This window comes from Haemorhous mexicanus, chromosome Z, assembly GCF_027477595.1.
Source record: "Haemorhous mexicanus isolate bHaeMex1 chromosome Z, bHaeMex1.pri, whole genome shotgun sequence".
Lineage (NCBI taxonomy): Eukaryota > Metazoa > Chordata > Aves > Passeriformes > Fringillidae > Haemorhous > Haemorhous mexicanus.
Window position 1 is genome coordinate 64364665 of NC_082381.1, and position 7540 is coordinate 64372204.

A 7540-nucleotide genomic window follows, 5' to 3' on the forward strand; every position below is an offset into this window, starting at 1 on the left:
TGACTCAAATCTATTATCAATCCATTCTCTACACCATTTCCCCCCCTTCCCTGGTAACTTGTGCTTGGGATTAGGAGATGTAGGACCTTGTATTTGATCTTGTTGAACAAGATTTACATGGACCCAGCTCTCAAGACTAACAAGGTCTCTCTGGACGGCATCCCTGCCCTGCAATACATCAACTGCATCACACAGCTTGGTGCTGTTGGCAGCCTTGCTGAGATTGCACTCAATCCCACTGTCCATGTCACCAACAAATACTTTAAACAGGGAGAGTCACAATACTAACCCCTGAGGAATTCCACACATCACTGGTCTGCACCTGGACATTTAACCATAGGCTGCTATACTTTGAGTCTGACTATCCAGCCAATTCTTCATCCAGCAAGTGACCCACCCATCCAATCCATGTCTCCCCAGTTTAGAGACAGAGGTCATGTGCGACAGAGTCCTTTACAGCAGAAAGGGCTACACAAGCACCTCATTTTTGGAGCACCTCTTCCTTTTACATTTTACTAACTCTTTTCTTGCTAGGAGATCTTACTGCCCTTGAGCCAGAACTTGATGTATAGGTCTTTATCTCAATAGAAACACTGGAGCACTGAGTGACACATGCATTCTTTTTTGTACTTTATTGCTCTCCTGCAAAACTCACTTCTCTTCCAGGACAACATAACTGCAGCCATAGCTTCATTCCATATCCAGATCAGCTTTAGTAAACCCTACCTACCCCAGCACACAACAGTGAAGCTGTAGGGTCCCTCTGTTCAGCTGCAGCAGAGAGAGTCACAGCATGGCCAGGTGACATAGAGCAGATGAACCTCACTTCTGCTATCCAAGGGGAACAGAAGACAATATCATTAGGTTACTGTTCCTAAAAACTTTTATGTCACACAAATTTCCCACATTAATCAGTGCATATTCTTAATTTAAGCATAGTGCATAGCATAGATCTACTGCAGCTGGCACTAAGCCAAAGTAAGACAGCTGAAGGGGTACTAGCAGGAAAGGACTTCTGCACAAAATGGATTAACAGCAACACCAGGTGAGGTCAGCTTCAGCCTTACCTGGCCCATCTTAAACACTCTATGCATGAAACACCACAGCCTCTCCAGAGAGCTTGTTTCAGTGATGTACTGAAGAAGTTACCAACCAGCCTGTTCTGATGCACAAGGCACTGAAGTTAATGAGCTTTCTGTTAGTCCAATCCTTAACTTTCTCAAACTCTCTTTGAAGTTGTACCTGCAGGCATGTCACCCTTTCTGACTAAATTGTACTGTCCGTAAGTTGGATATTTCATTACAGCAGACCAATGGGTCTCCACTTGAAAACACTGCCTGTGTTTATTTAATGGGGACTTAGTTTTCAGAGTAAAATTAGGAGAAAAAAAATGAAAACTTTTCCAGGGCCACAGCAGTTTAATTCATTCTAAGTTTAACATTTTCAGTGACAGCAAGGAAGAAGGAAGAAACAAAACAAAATCTGCTTCAGTCCTGAGAAATAATAATTTTATTTCTTGCCTCTCTAAACATAGCTGATTTCGCTTTTTTTTTTTTTTTTTTTTTTTTTTTTGCCACTGGAAAGTTCTTCTAGTGTCTCTAAAAATGGGACAGACTTACCCCTGTACACTGGGGTTCCTATTTTCCTGTAATCTGTAATCACTATATTTGAATGTTAAATGCACAGAATACAAATAGTCGTTAAGTAAGCATCCGATTTGCATGGATTTCTTCAGCGACAAAATGCAGTATTATTTATTTTGCCGTATAAACACAGCATGGACAAACTCAGCAAAAAACTATGCACAGGGAATCCTGGGATGGTTTGTAATCAGCCAGCAAGATGTACAGACGAGACTGATTGTTGTGGCCGTCCCGCCTGTAGTCACACTTTCAGGGTGAAGGCCCCAGGAATGAGACACCGGTGCAGTGAGAGAATAGCACCACCTGCTGGTGAACACGTGGCTTCAGCAGGGAGGAAAGGATTCTGTCATCTTCCCCATAACAGATATCAATCAATCAATCAATCAATCAATCAATCAATCAAACGTCTCTGCATAGACTTTGTCCTCTTTGATTATTAAAGAAATCTCCAACATATAAAACTTGCAAGGGCTCTGCACCTCAGATATTGTGTGAACATTCCCAGTGTTCTGTTATAAGAAGGAAAAAAAAAAATCTAAACCAAAAAGCTGAGTGTATATTAAAGTGGGGCATAGAGAGTAGGTTTCAGGTAGTCTGTATCTTCCAAGTACCTCAGTCAGCGAGGAAATGAAGAGAGTGATGTGGCCAGGAACTCAGGATAAATAGGGGGCTGCCTCCCCCAACAATTTGAGAGATCCCAGGGGAATGCCCCATATCCTCTCCCTTTACATAAAGTTCTATAAAGTGAATAAAGTTACTGAACTCCTCTGTTTCCTTTCTGAACATAAATCTCTGGTGCTGTGAATTTTTCCACATACTTCTAATCCAGAACAGCTCTACTATTGCCTACTTGACAAAATATGTCTGCTGTGAGGACCAAAGCACTTTGAGAAATCAGCAGCTGATGAACAGGCACAAATCATTACTCAAAAAAGACTGTACAAAAGGCTTTACCCAGCCTTTTTCTCCCTCTGATATCCCATTGCAATTGCTGCAGACCAAAGAACCAGTGCTGATGAAATCAAAGACCCCAGAAGAATCTATTTGCGAGCAGCATATCTCTATCAGAATAGGAGGCTCCGTGAGTCTGAAGTCTCCAAGCCCAGAGGCAGCAGTGCTCTAGACCTCATTTTCACAGAATTCCCAGACAGCTGTGACACAAAAAAGAAAAATCAACAAAAGACCATGAGGAGTTTTATAGCCACCCAGTAGCCTAGAACCTTTCTGCATCTGGCATTTGTCCCAGCATGTTTTTCACACTTTCTAGGCGCTTAGGCATTGAAGCCACAGACCTGACCCAGTACTAGATTAATTCAGATTTATTTCTATCCAAACAACATAAAAAAGACTAAAAGTAGTCAGACAATAGCACACAATGAGGCTGGCAGCCTAAATTCCCTTTACAAAAAAAAAGTGTGTGCATTGTATATGTGTGTCCACAGTTTGCTTTCTAGCTGGTTCACCTACTTACACTAATCATGCATCTGGCATGTGCATCCATTCACAAACTGTCCTTACTATTGTTTGAAATATTTTCAGCCTGCGAGTTTCCTTGAAGTTACATCATTTAAACATCCTGTTTTCATTAGTTCTTATCCCTAATTATGTATGTCAACATCAATACCAACATTCCCAGCATGTAGCTCACAGACAGCTCATGTATTATCATCCATTTGGAAACTCTCTTCAGCCAACAAACATACTTAAAGTCAGACAGTTCTGAACCCATCATTCAAGCACTCATTGGTTACACTCAGGATCTCTAGGCGATCAGGGTTTCCAGCCTTCTAGATGTAATTAATGCCTGGATACTCCTGATATTATAAAAGACATCCATAAAAAGATATCTATACAAAGTGGCCAGGATGAAAAAGAACGTATATTTGGAAAAATGTGGACATACAATAACCATACAGAAAACTGTGTGCAAGCTAGGTTAGGAACTTACAGTGCAGCAAGTGACTCCCTTCTAGAAGTTTATTACATTTCCAAACAGCAGCCCCCAACAGAAGTTTACTTCATTTCCAAACTGCAGAATCTTCACAATCTTTCCCTATACAAAATTATTGTCAGCAGCTATATGTAATATGAAATTATCATCCTGCTTTATTCAGTCACAACACTCCCTTGCAGTAAGACCTTCATCTGAGGTATCCTATGTTATATACCTAGCAAGTAATCAGCTGCATGGAAAGCTTCAGTCCCATCTGCAAAAGATATGTACCACTCATATGCTCCACTATCCAGATACTGGAACAGCAGGACTTACTACAGTCATGGTAAAAAACACTTACTTGTGATCTGTCAGTTTCAGGTAACTTAAGAATTTAGCTTAGCTTGGCAATGCAGCAAATAAAATATCACCTGGTTTCCTGTCGGAACTCAGGACATCCCTTTGGGAGTCCAGAGAGTGCTGGGACCCCTGCCAGGGGGCTCAGAGACCTTGGCACACAGCCCAGAACACCAGTGGGTTCGATTATGACCCATGGAGCAAATTTCCAGCTTTGTATGAAGACCTAAAAGCCACTGCAGTTTAAATAGTGTAATAATTAAATTGTCACTGGGTGAAAATGTAGGTTTTGGGATTTTGAGAATAGGGGTCTTGATGACAAGATGGAAGGACTTGGGCATGTCTAGCCTTTCTTCTTCTTCTTCTTCTTCACTACCTCCATCTTCAGTGGTGATGTTGGCACTTTCAGATTGGTTTAGAGTAGAAACTCACTGTCTGACATAGGTGACAGGTATTGGAAAATAATTGTAAACATGTTACATGTAGTTTTTAGTATAAAGAGATAACACCGCCCCGAGGGCAGGCAGAGTGACTCTGACTGTCCTGCTAAGAGGACCTCAGCTGGGCAGGAGGAAAAATTTTGTAGATAAGATACAATAAACAATTCTGAGACTGAAAACTGAAGAGCTTCGACTCATCCTTTGAACGTGCGGGCTGAAGCAGAGACTTTTTACGTATCCCAGGGTCGCAGAGCCCTGTGGGCAACAGAGAGTTTTCACTATCAGATACTTTTCACTATCAGTGGTGAATGTCTTTTAAAATTTAATGGATGAACCTTTAACATAGTCCAAAAATGTCTTTGTGAGACATTGATGTGCGATTCCCAGTCTGATCTCAATTCACACCCTAGACTGGGTAGTAACATTCCCAGACTACAGTGGCCACAAAATATTACTCAGTGGTAGTAAGTCACTGTTTCCTCTATGCTGCCTTGCTATTTCTCAAATAAGAAATCAACAGTAGAGACTGTATGGTACATTTCTTTAGTGGAGTCAACAGCAGAAACTACATGGAACATTTCTTGGCACACCAGGAAACACTGCTGAGAGATCTACCACTTTGTAGTGACTGCTGTAGCCACAGAATAATTGAAAGAACTGAGCTACACAAATGGAAGACCTTCATCCTGTAAAAGTTAGCGGTGCGCAGCCCAATTGCACCATTTTGGTTAGCAAGGTGAACTTTTGAGATTCCTAATGCCCAAAACTGCCCGCCTTTTTTAAATTTTTTTTTTATTCCTATTTAACACAGGTATGTGTGTGAAGGAATCTGTACAATTCTGTTGTAGGAGTCAAGCTCAGCTACATTTACCATGGTTTTTTACTGTAGCAATTTTCTTCCTCTTTTCAGAAAGGATTAGTCTGCAACTAAATGACACATAACTTTTACCTTGGGGAATGGAAAACACATCTCTGGTAGAACCAGGATGTGGGAATCCATAAAATCAGAGGGTTTTGGGAAAGCTGCAAAAGGCAGGCCTCAGAGACAGCAGAACTGTGATTAGAGCTAAGCAGTAGCCATGAGATAGGTCAGCAGAAAAATTATTTAAAAAGTAGAAAAGCAAGGACAAGTAGAACAATGGTCCGTGTACTAAGGCTTGTCTAGGATAACTTCCTAAGCTGCAGAAAAGTTTATCTAGCAAGATATTAGGAAGTTTGAAGCTTAATAATGGAACTCTGTGCATTGTGTTTTAAGGCTAACAAGCAGGCATTGTATTCAAAATAAGCAAGCATTGTTTTAACTAAAGGTACGTGTGCTTATAGTGGTTGGATGGAATCACTGTCAATATGCTTTTGCTTTGTGTGATTGGTCAAAAAGTTATAAAGTAAGTTGTAACATTAAGTTCTTTGTCTGCTGTTTGGGATGTGAACTGCTGGCATCTTCCCATTGTCATAACCATGTAATGAGACTGATGCTGAAAAATAAAACAGCTCAAGGCACGTTCCACAGCAGTCCTGTCCCATTCGTGATTTGTACATAGCCCCCGGCCGGCGATACCAGGGGACTAAAGTTCATGATCAGAATAACTCATGATTGCACTTTTCAATTTTTCCACAAAAATGAAAAATAGTACTTTAGTACTCATTCAATGGGCATGTGTAACCTATAAAACCATGTAAATCTTTACAAGCCTAGATAGGAATATATTTCTATTCTAACACAGTTTACAATATAGGCAAAACATCAACAATAAAGAAAGATCAAAATCCATTTCTCTCAGAAGCACGACGTCTAATTTACAGAACAGGCTAAGAATAAAGTATGGTGGATTTTCACATTCAAGATTTTGAGTTGATACTGGAGCTCTTTTTTTTTTTTTTTTTTTTTTTAAGAGCATGAAGCACACTGATGTCTTCTTTGACTGTGCACAATGATGGAAACAATTACAGTCCTAGCTCTTCAGTTTCATTGTTCTGCTGTGATCGGTGGAAACTCCTCTGAAATCACCTGGTCCCTGAAGAGAACAACTACAGCCTGCAGTCCAATATTCTTCAATTCTATGTGTCCTGCTTATCCTCTACTGTGAGCTTAGAACAAGTCCTAAGATGCAACATAAAACTGGGTTATATCATAACACTTTCAACCTAAGTGTCTGAAAATGCTGATGCAGACTTAGATTGTTTGTGGTAAGCAAAGACACTACAGCAAGGGTTCCTCAGAAAACGAGGACAGCATGTTTATGTCTGAGTACTCCATCCAGTAATTGTTAAATCCCAGAGGCCAAGATACCAAGTTTCTACAATTTTGTCCAGTACACCAGTGGGTAAAAGAAAGAAACTATATTCATGGACTTACACACGGAAAGACTACCTAATTTCTTTATTCATCATCAGAAAATCTACCCAGAGAAGACAAAAAAGCAAACTTCATTTAATTATTATTTTGTTCACAGAATAAGAATTTTAAAGTGTGATTATAATAAATTATGAGGTGAATATTTATTAGATGACTAATGAATAGGTGCACTTCATTGGTATAAAACGGCCTTGCTCTACAGAAGATACAGCCACTGAAAACACCTGAAAGAAAAAATTCTCAGTGTGTCTGAGAATTACATTGGCGGTGGCCAGGCTGGTTAACAGAAGATTCAGTTCAGTATCTTACAGTCTCCCTTCAACTGCAGCTAATTATCCTTACCCTCTCCTTCCCTGAGAGCTTACTGATCAAGATATGTCACAGGAAACTATGAAATAACCCATGATTTCTAAGTATGTCTAAAAAGATGAAGAGAGGTAGGCAGCAGGAACAGTTGAATCAACACAGTTGAGGAGACAATCACACCAGGCAAAGGAAAGATATATAAGATATATTTAACAGGCAGCTGGAAACGTCTGCCACAGCTTGAAGAGTGTTACAATTGCCTTTGAGAGCACCAGAAAAGACAGCTCTGTCATTTCCATGTGTCTCCTGGCATGCAGGGGCAGGAGGGTAGGCTTGCAGGTGTCACGTCCTGTTGTGCCTCTTTGAAATCACCTAATAAAGAATTCCTTTTACTTATAGCATTACAAGACTAAATAACATTATGCTATGGATAGCCTGCATCAAACACTTTCCATTAAGCCTTTCTACTCCATCTGCATGGTTGGGGACAGCAAATGGCAAAACT